Genomic DNA, 13,696 nt, shown 5'->3' with positions numbered 1-13,696 from the left:
ATGCGCACAACCGACCCTGCGCATTTGGTGTTCTACGGACAGCTGTCCCATTCGCGAACGTCTCCGCAATGCCATCATGTGACCGCACCCACGCTGAGAGTGGGTCCTTGTTGGAGGACACTGTCCGGGCCCCCAAACATTTAAAAAGTGCTTTTTTGAGCAATCCAATGTATTTTTAGGGGAACTTTTTGAGCCCTTTTTGGGAGTTCGAAGTGTTCGCGAACAGCTCGGCTGTCCGCCCCCGCACCTATAAAAGGCCACACCCTAGAATTGCTCCTCATTGTGCTTCTGGCTAGCTGACAGAGCATTGCTCCTGACCTGCATTGACTGCATTGCTGGTGACTTCTGCCTGCTGTCCTCCAGATGGCAACCATGGTTGCTTCGGCTTCTTCACCACCCCCTCCCCCTCCACCACCACCACCTCCCAAAGGGCCTGCGGAGGGGAACAGGTGTGAGGATGCAGAGGAGAGTGATGAAGAGGATGAAGAGGATGAGGTAGTGAAAGTCCCTACTACTAGCACGCATCGTGAATCTTGGGTGTGGAGGTTATTTTCCACTTTTGATAGAGTACCAAAAGCACATGAAAACAAGGTGCTCTGCACTCAGTGCCGGATGGTGCTGAGTCGTGGCAAGCCTGGTTTCTATAGCTATGGTACTACATCAATGAAGCGACACCTAAGGTCGTTCCACCGTGGGGCTATTCGTAAGGTTGTACCTTGCGATAAACGTAGTAGGTTGCGTTTCCATCCAGCATCCTCCGTTTCTGCTCCTGCCACCACAAGAGACACTGGCACAGTGCATCCCTCCAGCTGCCTCACAGGCCATACATGATGCTGTTGACCCTTACCTTTTGAGAGTCACAGTATTGTGCATGTACTGTGCCACAGTACTCTGCAGGGGGGAGAACCTTCGAAGTGCTTTCGAGGCTGCAGTCAAGGAGCATGAGAAGGACTGCCTACTACCTGAATAAGGCCCACCGTATATCTTCCTCTCTCCAACTGCCCTGGTTGGTGTCCCATCCTTAGCCACCTTTCCCCTCCTTTTCTTGTGTGTCGTGTTTAAAAAAAAATATATATAAAACAACAAAAAACAAAATAAAAAGACTCTTTTCAGAGCCGCCTTTCACAGTTAAAAAATAGAAGTGTCAATGAAATGCTACAGGGCCCTGTGCAGGGCTGTCTGCAGACTTTTAACATTTTTGGGGTGCTGTCCTATCAGAAACATTGCATTTTTCTCCAGGAGTAAGTGGTGGCTCTGAAAACTTCAAATGGTCAACACCTATTGCAAAATGGATTGTTATGATTCCAAAAAGGGTACCAATGCTTTTTGTATATTTTGCAGAAAAATCTGATTGCCAGAATAAGTAAGATGTACGCCATCTCTGTGAAAAATGTGTGTGCTACCGAACATAATATTTTCATTGTGAAAGAGGACATGCCACATCTCTCAAAAAGGCACAAACAGCCTTGTTGACATTGCGCCTCTCTTTCTCCATTTGTGGACCAAATCACGAAGAACGCAGCCACATTTGTCTCTCGGCAATACCAGAAAAAAGTACTCAGGAGCTTGGAAACATGTCCATGACTCTCCCAAGTCCTTCTTTCATTGCAAATTGCAAAGAGATTCCAGACACATGTCCTAAACTGTTCCCTCCACAATGAATAATAATAATAATAATAATGCCTGGATGACACTGTGTCATCGAAGTAGCACAAAGAGGTATCAAATCTAGCCACTTCATTCCATGCACTGTATTCCAGTGCACTTCCACATGAGGGAATCCAAGATATGCAGCCACTCCACAGCGATCTGCATGCACCTGCAACCAATTTATCCATGAATCTCCCAAAATCCAAACAATCTATCTTCTGAAACACACAGCCATAGCTATCTGCTCTCCTCTCAGGAAAAAAAAACTTTCTGACAAACTCTCTCCTTACACATCACACCCAGTAAACTTTATTGACCATTCCCTTGCTCTGCTAAGTCTCATTTGTATACCTCTCAACCTCAAAATCCCTGTATGTAATACGCATTGTCTGTGGACAACTGCAGTGTCCGCGGACAAATCGAAAAAATCTGAGAGTGGGGAATGAACATTTAAATAGTGTGCCCCATTTCCCCTTTCAGGTTGGCGTTTAAAAAAACCTTTTTTTGGGGTTTTTTCTAAGATGCTTCAGAAACACCTTTTATTTATTTTGTATTTTTTTTGGGAGGGTTCATATTCTCCTCCAAAAATCGTTCACATTAGATTTTCTAAAGCAATCCTTATGTTCCAAAACAGCATGGCATTTCCCATAAAAGATGCCATCTTCTTTAAAATAATCAACATTAACAGAGTCAATGTTGTCATTGTTGCAAAAGAACATGCCAGCTCCAAGCATAAAAGCAAACATGCCTCCGTTGATTAAACACCTAGCAATTTTTTGCTGAGGACAAAAAACAGAATTATTGTCCCATATTGCCCTATGTACTAAACCAGAAAAAATTATCTTGGCATTTGGAACTAGGTTGATTACTGCCTGAACCAAGTTTTCTATATCTTTCAACAAAGTAGGGCCACTGACATAGCCCAAATACAAAGCATTACAGTGCAGAACAACGACATCTGGACTGTTCACCTTGCCCATATCTTCACAAACTTGTACAAGTGCCTGCAAATTGAAACCAGGAACAGTACTCCACATCACCTCCACTCCTTTTACATCACAATTCTTTGCTACATTCCTACATTTTGCATACTGCTCCAAACTATCAACAAACATATCTCCAAGCACCAACACCCTGACTTTCTCCACCTCTGCCTTCTTCACTACACTCATCCTCTTTCAATACAAACCACAACCTCAACACCTGATTGGCTAATCCCTACAGTCCTATTTCCATGCCAGATATGTTGAGAAGTCCCGTATGTGGCACGTCCTGTCCGTGAACAGCCGCGGTGTCCGCATAGCGCGTAACAATGGGGCAGCCCTTCTACCCTTTCCACTTCAATCTCTGCACCATTCACTCATTGGCTACTGTTAACCAGTCACACAACCATCCACCAATCATATGCAAGAACGCTACATCCAACTCCATCATAACAATTGGGCTGTGACTGCAAAGGACCTACAGCAACAACTACTATAAAACTCCCCAAGATTTCTATTTGCAGATTCATGCACATCCACATGCATGAACACAAACTACAGGTATGAATATTTTCTGCACAGTACATGTACAGCTCTTGTATGAATGCATATAAGCAGAGTAACTGCCACTTACCCTGTATAACCTGTAAAATAAACTTACAATCATTTCTCCCATCTGCCATGATCAAGTGTCACTTGCAAACCTGTCTGCTCTACAAATCTTTGTTTACGCACACATCTATCTAAAAAAGTGTAATTTCATATTAAAAGATGAGAGAAATAACAATATGATTGTGGAAAAAGGCATTGTAGTGTGTTATAAAATGACACACAGCCAGGATGATTACATGCATCTTTATTCATGCACACGGATAGACAATATCATTAGAAAGGCTCCCTGCTGAAACAACACCACTGCCTCTACATCATATCATTCTTCTTTATTTTCCACACCTTCACAAATGCATACATTGCATGCTTTTCTGTACAGTTCCTGCCATTTACCCTGTAAAAATAGCAAAAAAAGAATATGACTATTTCTGCTATCTCCTAACATCCAATAACCCAGCCTTAAGAAGCCATTTGTGCTCTGTATGCTTACTATTTGTACTCATTTGTGAAGCATGTTCAACTAACTGATTCTAAGTAAAATATACAGGATGCACATAGGCAAAGGAAAGTGCATGTACATACTATGCTCAGTTATCAGAAAACACTGCTACTGCAAAAACAAAAAAATCAATGGGCCTCATTACGACCCTGGTGGAAAACCATGGTGCTATTAGCACCATGGTCCATGCCAGTAACTTACCGACTCCGCCATGGAGAAAGGGGGAATTATCACCCCATTACAAGGTTGGTGGGGCGGTAATTCCCCCTTCCTCCATGGCCCTTCCCCATTCCCATTTTTTCCCCACAGGGCTCAATGGAAATGGGGAAGGCGGTAAGTACGGTGCAGCAAATTGCGGCACCGTACTTAGCGCCAAGGTCCCTTTGCCGGTCCCTACTTTAACGGCTGGTAAAACCAGCCGTTAAGGTCGGATCCCGCAAATGGACCTCGTATTAAGGGGCTAATGGGTTAACGGCGCTGCAGCCTTTTATGGCGCCGTTAACCCATTAGCGCCAGGGCCGTAATGAGGCCCAATGTCTACATTAACAGCAGTGCTATAAACACACATATTTAATACCTTCTTTCTTTTACTATTGCATTGAAGACCACTATCCTGAAAAGCGGCAGCATCTGAAGTACGAAGAAGAATTTAGAAGCAACCTACTCTTTCCATACAAACAAGTAAGTGCAATACTACCATAATGTTCTAACTGTTACTCAAACACACTAGAATTCTAGTATTGTAGAACACACAATTGTATTAACCCTGTAACATTAGATTTAGTATTAGTGCTTCCTCTCACCAGCTGCTTACTTTGTATTTTCATCTGAACACCCGTATAGTAACACACACATACAAGAATAGCCTTCCCAACTTGATGTAGCTGTCCATTGCACAATCACATACCTCCACATACATCCTTACCATCATACTCAGACACTCATGCACAAAGCACACATACACTGCACAACAGCCCAACCCACACTTCCTTTTTTCTCCAACAGACCCCAAAGAATGCCTACCAAAAAGCAACTCCGTAGAAAGCAACACAGACGTAGAGCAAATCAAAATAAAAGTGTCCAAAATAAGCATCCACCTCTAGCAGAATTTGTACAAAAAGTTCAAACAAAACAGCTAATACTGTCATTAAGTGAAACAAAACAAGCTTCCAGTACAGAAACATTGCCTCCTCTTTCAAAATGTAAAACGAAACAGAAAGTGATTAAGAAGACTTCAGCTACCACTACTGCTAACACTGCACCTATATATCTTGATGTAGTGGCAAGTAACCATACCAAAAAAAAAATATTTTACAAACATTTTTCTGCCACAGAGTTCTTTAGAACCTTATAAAAACAGGAGAGAAATCATGTACAACCATTAAACTTACCGTAGAAAAATAATCCTAGAAGCTCTCATAGACAGTACAATCCTTCTCAAAAGGTAGTTATTCATTTTAGTTTTAAACAGAATGAAACCACTAACAAAACTAACTACTAAACGGAATATCAACAAAAATAGCTTCTTAAAATGGAGTCACACCACGAGCACAGAACCATATTTCAATGAAGAAGCATACAAACAAAAGCAAACAAACCCAATTGTCATACATAGCATTGGACAAGGGTATGAACAACTTAATAATACCATTATGGAACAAGAAACGCTGCTTACAAAAATATCCCCAGAAAACTTAGTATCACCTCTCCATTCCACTGAACCAAAACGTCCAGTCAACAAATGGCCGTGCACATCAATGTGTAAAATTGCCAAAAAATCTTTACGCCAGTTCCTCAATCAGTATGTAAAAAGCAAAGACAAATTCAAAATGAAACTATTACAAAATATGGAATGCCTGTCGAGTGCAAAAATACACAGGCCTACAAAGACATTCATCAGCCTGCATTTAAGGACCTATTTGCAAAAGCACCTTCCATCATATCAAAATGATATCAACACATCATTGAACTATAAGTAATCTGGTCCATAATCTCTACTATGATAAAAGTCCTGCTTTAGCACTAGCCAATTTAAATAACAATTTTCTACATGGTACAGCCAAACACCTACTCGAAGAAATAGAGCATAGCCAGAGAAAATATTTTGGAAGTGAAAGCCGCTTACAAAATGCAATAGCTTTACAACAAACTAGCAACTACTGTACAGATGGCAACCTTCTATTACACACATACAAAAAAGAAATACTAAAGTTTAAAAGTACATCCGCTGAAGTACCAAACCATGTGTGTGTGTTGCCGCAGGACTTTTTATAAAACTAGCACAAAAACTGTAGACATAACGTACAATGTAGAAGACAATGAAGATTCCAAGTGGTTCCAATTAGCTTTCTACCTTATAGCAGAAAAAAAATATGAAATTACTGACCCCTTTACTTTGCAGTTACTGCACTTCAAAACTTGACAACAACCGTACACCTTCACGTGCTAAAACAAATAACTTGGAAATATTCCCACTACCAAAACCCCTGCAACAACTTAATTTTATATGAGAGCATCATAATTCAAACAGTGCGCCCATTTCAAGCAATAATACGCCTTCAACCAAAAACAGCAAAATTACCTCCCTCTGAATTAGTGAAAGGCATTCGTGGCAATGTAATTTATTTACCATTAGGCGGGTAATTCATAGATTTCAGCGCAGAGGCAGCGCACGCGAGCAGCGCACGCGAGCAGCGCAGAGAGGGAGCGTGCGCCAGCGTGTACCAGCCGTGTGCGCTTAACAGCATTCTGGCGCACTGCGTATTCAAGGAATTTTCAAGCCATTTTCAGTGCTGGCGCAGAGAACATCCCGCAGCGCTAGTTACGCCCCCAAGAACGCCCCTTGCGCAAGGAAAAGCCATTCAAATCCCCAATGCAGCGTAAAAGGGCGCTAACCCTGGATGAGTTTACAGGGCCGCTACATTGTAATCGCATGAAAATACTACGCGTACCCTTCTTACGGCATACAAAATGCGTGAAAATGTACTCGCACACCCCTCGGAAAACACGAACCCCGCTCGCGCCACATAAATTGTGTAGAAAAAGGACCCCCTATCGTGTGGGCTGCCTGTGGGATATGCCCAAGGTGTATGGCCTGCCTGCGCGGCATGGGGAGGGTGAGTGGGCTGCCTGTGGGGCATGCCCAGGGTGGATTGGGTGCCTGCAAGTATTTCGGGGGTGCGGATGTTTTACACGCGACAGGCCTTGTGCGAGCGGGGTACATGTATTTCGGGGGTTTGCATGGAGTTCCACACACAATAGGCCTTGTGCGAGTGGGGTACGTGTATTTCGGGGGGGGTACGTGTAATTCGGGGGTACGCAGGAAGTTTCACTCACGATATGCCTTGTGCGAGCGGGGTACATGTATTTCGGGGGTGCGCGGGGAGTTTCACATGCGATATGCCTTGTGTGAGCGGGGTACGTGTATTTCGTGGGTGCGCGGGAAGTTTCATACAAGATAGGCCTTGTGCAAGCGGGGTACGTGTATTTCACGTGGTGCGCAGGGAGTTTCACACGCAATAGGCCTTGTGCGAGTGGGGTACGTGTATTTTGAGGGTGTGCAGCGAGATTCACATGCGATAGGCCTTGTGCGAGCGGGGTAAGTGTATTTCGGGGGTGCTCTGGAAGTTTTGCGTGCAATTTTGCATTGTGGCCCCTCCCGGGTGTGCCCTTACCCCCCTCCCCATGCCCTGCAGGCAGCCCACACCACAGGGGACTACCCTACAACCCTCACCATGCCCTGCAGGCAGCCCACACCACAGGGGACTACCCTACAACCCTCACCATGCCCTGCAGGCAGCCCACATGGCACCATGCACTTGTGAGCACACTTGTGAGCCCCGACTCATGTCCCCCACCCACTCACTCACCCACCATTGACGGGTACCTGCCAGCAGGCCCCGACTCATGTCCCCACAACTGCACACCCACCCACCATTGACGGGCACCTGCCAGCAGGCCCTGACTCATGTCCCCCACCCACCCTTAGTGACGGGCACCTGCCAGCTGGCCCGGACTTATGTCCCCCATCCAACACGTCATCACAATCCAGATCCATGGCCCTTATGGCCACCCAATTCCCACCCCATGCCACCCCAGTCCAAACAACCAACCAAGCATTCCATCCACTCCAAATTTAAATCCCCATGTCATGATATATCCCAAATAACCAGTATGCGCATGAGTACAAGTCTGTCAGACCCAAACAATGGGGACACATGACTGAGAAAACCCACATTGTGACATGCACGAAACCAATGAGAGAAGACCACACAAATGAAGTAAAAAAAATGTATTATATACAAAAATAAATGAATGAAACGAAATTACACAAGAATAAAATGATAAATAAAAGGATGTCTGCAATCAAGGAAAAATTATTAATGGTGAAATGAATAAAATGCAAACAAAAATGCCTCCAAAGTGTCCGTCCATAACACCAAATCCAAAGTCAAAATAAAAGCAAAACCATTCCTCCATGGTAAAAAGAAAATATGTAAAATCAGGTCCATAACTATATACAGTGTAAAAATCAAGGGTCCATGTGCCCAACAATCCCAAGGAAACCTAAGAAAAAATCTACCTAATGAATAACTATTAACAAAAAGGTGGGGCATAGTCCATGCGCCCCAAAGAAAAAATAAATAAAGGAAACCTACAACTGCATAACTATTTACAAAGGCGGCGGGCTAGCCCCATGGCTCACTGTATGATGTTCTGGGCCAGGGAATCATTGAACTCCACGTCGATGTTCCGGAGGCGGGCCTGTTCCCTGGACTCGAGGTCTTGTGAGATGCAGCCATGGAATCCCTCAACTTCCTGCGAGTTTCCTCGAGGCCCTCTGCCTGCCTCAAAGCCCGGTGCATGGAGTTCTCTGCCCTAACCATCCTGAGCCGTGCCCTCTCCGCCCGCCGTCTCTCTGCATCTATGTGCTGGCCCAACCGCTGCCACACGGAACACACTCCCAGTCCGGGGTCATCCTGCCCCTCGGCCGATGCCTGCCCCCGGGGTGTTGATGGCCCCGAGCCATGATGCCTCCCACGCTGAGCCTGCTGCTGCCTCTGGCGCAACTGCCTCTGCCACCACAACGGCATCCGGGCTGATGGAATCCCCTGGTGCCGTCATGCACATGCCCTGCCCGATAATGCTGGCACGTCCTCCATCCGCTGGGGTCCAGTTCTTGGGGTGGCCCCCCTTGCTGGACCTCCGACCCCAAACTGCGGCAGGGATGGGATCTCCACCTGGCTGGCTGCGTTGGTTGGGGCAGATCCACAGGGGGCCCTGGCGGCATCTGGGCCGGAAGACGGCAGGGTGAACAACTCACGTATAGTGTGCACAGAGGAGGAGAGGGCCGCAAGACTGGCCAACACATGGAGGAAACCCTCGACCATGGCCCCTCCCAACTGGGTCACGTTGGCATACAGCTCTTCATGATGACGTGCGTGGTACCCCCAGGAAGCACGCATGTCATCATGAATGACACGTGCACGCAATGTGACACAAATCAGGACAGACTCCATCCGGTCAGGGGTCCCCTTGTCCGCAGGTAGAGGAGTGCCAGATGACGTGGACCTCCCCCCTACCTGCGGACAGGCCTGGGACGGGGCATCCCTGCTGGTGCATGGTGATTCTTTCACAGTGTCAGGGACAGAGACATGCACAGGCCCCATTTGGGGCTCTGTAGCGGCCTCCTCCTCCTCTATACACACCACCACCCTGGATGGCTCCACACCGTCTTCCGCCATTGCAAGCCCCTGTGGGGGCTCATCCGCCCCTTCCACTGGAGTCGTAGTGGCAGACGCAGCACCAGTCCCCTCTCTCCCGGATGATGGAATTTCCTCGGAGGGTGACTGGGCCTTGCGTCACCGGCCGGTGGAGGCATCCTTTCCACTTTCCTCCACAGCGCCGTTTTCCCCCATCTTCTTCACTCGCCGCTGTGTAAAGGGAGACATTGAACACAAGCATCAGGGTACTGTACAATAGTCCCCTAGACAGAAAGCAATAGCACATGAGTAGCACTGTCAAACGCCACTTCCATCATGTCTACCAACAACACATGGGTCAGTGCAGGCAACACACATGCAGGAACCGGCAGGGCACATGCAACAAAAATGTGCATCCATGTCCACTGCACCATAAAAACATCCAATGGTTGGCTCAAACTCACATGCATCATGGGACATGCTGATCACATGCACACGCATCACTGGAGGGTCATGCATCTGGCCCTGTATGCCCACAGACACAGTGGATACAAGGATGAGTAGGCTGTATCAGTGATTCAACACATCGTCACTGACATGTGTCATGCACCCATGGTGCACACACTACTCTGACACACGGACATGTACATCAAGCATGTCCATGACAGCAGCACACATCTCTCACACCCCAAACATGTCAAAGTACAGGCACAGGCATGCATACATGTGTGCATTCTGCATGCTGCTCACCATGATGCATTGTAACACATACACCATCCATGTGGGTCACGCCTGACTAGACTCACATGCAGCACCATCATTTCCCTGCACACACACATCCGTACATGACCCGTGTCACACATGCAGCAAAGTAGCTAACTACCATCACGCTTCAACATGCACTGTTTCAAACGTGAATGCATGGGCACTTACCGCTCGACTCCAGATGGGCCTGCATCCTGAGGATCTGGTGGTGAAGCACTGGGCGAATGCGCTCCAGGACCCTCATCTGCTAGGTGGTAAGATGGGCCCGGTGCCCCACTGCATCCGCTGCCTCCAAGAGACACCGGGCCTTCTTGAGGGTTCTGGATTTGTGGTCCTCCTAGCGCTTCCGGACATGTTTGATGTTGCAGGATGCCACCCCCCGCATTGATTATGTCCTCTCAGATCCTCTTCCGTCCTTCATTGTCGGCGCGATATGGTGTGAAGAGGGCATCATAATGCCTCAGAACTTGCTCCACCAGGATACCAACTTCCTTATCACTGAAGCTGGTAGCCCTCTGCCTCTCTGGTCGCCAGTGGTCTCTGATGGTGTTTGCCCCGACATGGCGACCCCCGAGGCAGGTGTGGGTGGGCAACTGGGTCCTGGAGCTGGGCTGTGGAGCGATGGAACTTCAGTCAGGAGTCCTCTGTTCCAGCAGGGGTGGTCACAGCAACTGGACCCCTGCAGATGGTCAGATGTGCAGGCACAAAATGGCAGGGCACGGTGGCAGCAGGCAGGCTGCAACAGTTGGCTTGTGGGAGGCTGCTCGGGGCTCTGGGCGGGCAGTAATTCAGCTTTCTGGGCAAGAGCACGGCCTTCCGTCTGTTGTCGAGTGGCCAGCTTGATACAGATTGATTTGGCACATGAAAAAACTGCACATCAACGTGTAATTCGAGAAAAGGTCCTTAGCGCGTAAGTGCGTCTGTGACATGACACGCGCTGGCGTTCCCCTGGCACGGGTTGAAGGTCCCACGTGGGTTTCCATCGCTCTGTACGTGCTTTTCGTGGAAAGCGGTGCGTGTGTTTTCCAGGTGTGGGGTTCACACGCGATTACTTCACAGTGGGTGGGTGTTGGCTATGCGTTCTTCTACTACACTCAAGGCAGACGGTTAGTCGCACACGCTATTTTTCCCACTGCGGGTGTCCCTGTTTGTCGCGTACCCCTTTTTTTCTACCCATACTAGCCTGCGTGTTGATCACGTACATATTTTTTGCGTTCCTGGCTGCCACAGCGTACTGCGTGTGTTTTTTTTACACGCACGTGGGCTACAGGGGTCGCTTATCTCTTTTCTTGCTTTTATGGGATGCCTGTGCGTTGCGTGACATGTCATTTCTCCTAGGGGGACACAGAATGGGACATTCATCTTAGCTGTATATACGTGTTTGTTGTTTGCGCACACTTTTGTAATGCACGGGGAAGCTACCGCCTGTCTTCGTGTGGCGGATGTGTTTAGGCCTGTGCATGTCTTTTTTGGCGCACGGGTTTCCCCTGTTCGATTCCATGAATACGTGTTGTTAACGCGTGTGTGGGCGTTGTGAGCATTTACCTCCCGTACTTCCCCCCTAACGCCCACATTTTCACACGTTGTTCCTCATTCCGCGTGTTATGCCCCATGTTACGCCCACTTTTCTTGTGTGCGCTACACGTTGTGCGCTTTCCCTGTGCACGTTGTGCGCTTTCCCTGTGCGCGTCGCGCACAGCGTTTGTTGACGTGCGCACCTGCGTGCGCCACCCACAGATTTGGCACACATCCCAGGGTTTACACGTGCAGCGAATTCCATGAATCGAAGAATGGCTGCATGTGCAGCTTTAGCACGCGTGCGCTGTGATTTTCATGCTTGCAATCCCCTTTTCGGCGCACATTCCATGAATTACCCTATAGATCTCAAAGAAAATGTACACACTCTGGGAGTGCAACGTCCAATAGATCAATCTTTCATTGTCTTAGTAAATGGCGTACCTACAAAAGACAAAAGAAATTGGCAACAACTTGTGGACTTACATAAAGTTAGACAAGCCCTACAATATCTAAATACAACAACAAATACTACAAAGAAATTAATATTGAAGAAAACCTGAGAGAAACTATTGAAATAATTCAAGAGTCACCAGAAACCAGTCAATTTCAACTTCTAGATCCTGCTACAGAATCCAATATTTTAGGCCATTATACATTTCATCCATTACACTCTAAAGACACTATAGATGATGCACTGGAAACGTACCAAATGCGACAAGCCAAAGTATCTCCAATCAGCATATGGGAAAAAAAGTATAGAATCAAGTGCCTTTCCTCTACTCTTTCCTACTAGAAAAGGAGGAGGTACGATGATAGACCCACACAAATAACAGTATCAGAATATCACTCTTTACAAATGTATTCTGACAACCCCAGATTCAGACAAAACGTGGAATACATATTCCACCTTCTGTTTGAAAGTGAACTAGCAACTCTATGCTACGGAGTTGGACACACATTAAAATCAGGTACCCATTTTCAAATTATGTCAGCTACGCAATTACTACAAAAAGTGCAAGAAAAAGATGAGGTTTTACAGTCAAGTATTACAAATCTTTTAGTAAACATGAGTGGTACAAAAGAATACTGTTTCCGACATCACAGAGATGTACGCTGTACGATAAGAAACCTTGGCCCACTGACTTCGTTTGTCACATTAAGTTGTGCAGAATAGGCATGCTACCTGCAATTCAGATATTCGTTCCACCTTACAAATACAGACACATAGTAAATACGTAATAGTAATGTTTTTACGTTACAATGCAGATGGTACCAAAAACAACTGCAAGCTGACTGGATTCACACATGATCAAGTATCACTTGGTAAGAAAACCTTAAAAACAATAGGAATAATCTACCATGCAGGAGCCACAACCAATGTGGTCACTACTCACTACAGTTCATATATAAAAAAGAAATGTGGGTGGTCTGAATGTAATTATACTACCATTACTCTAAAACAAAGATTACCAGCAAATCTTGTTAACTCTTACTTAATATTCTTAAAACCAAAATGTAAAAGCTAATCTGTGCATAAACATTAAAAAAACTTCAATTTCAAAACTATAAACAGTTAAAATACGCCAACAGGTATCTAACTGCCCCAAGATACTGCAACAAGAAAACAGATAAATGAATCCCACTAACATCAAACAAGAAATATATAGTTAGAATACACCAACAGGTATCTAACTGCCCCAAAAATCTGCAACAAGTCAACAGATAGAAGATTAGCAAGAAACAAGAAATAAACACTGAAAACAATGAAAGGAATATATTGTACTACAACATAGAAAGTTTTTTTTTTTTTTTAATCCAGCATGGATATTTTTCCCACAGACCCAGTGATTTAATAAACAAACAAAGAAACTGAGCAAATTGCACAGTACACTGGTTTGGACTATAGTCCTTCTAAAGTACTAACTATGAGGGTCAAAAAAATACAGAAATGTCTATTATGCAATGCA

This window comes from Ambystoma mexicanum, chromosome 6p (assembly GCF_040938575.1).
Source record: "Ambystoma mexicanum isolate Mex_15411 chromosome 6p, UKY_AmexF1_1, whole genome shotgun sequence".
In the NCBI taxonomy this organism is placed as follows: Eukaryota; Metazoa; Chordata; class Amphibia; order Caudata; family Ambystomatidae; genus Ambystoma; species Ambystoma mexicanum.
Note: the sequence above shows the minus strand (reverse complement) of the source record.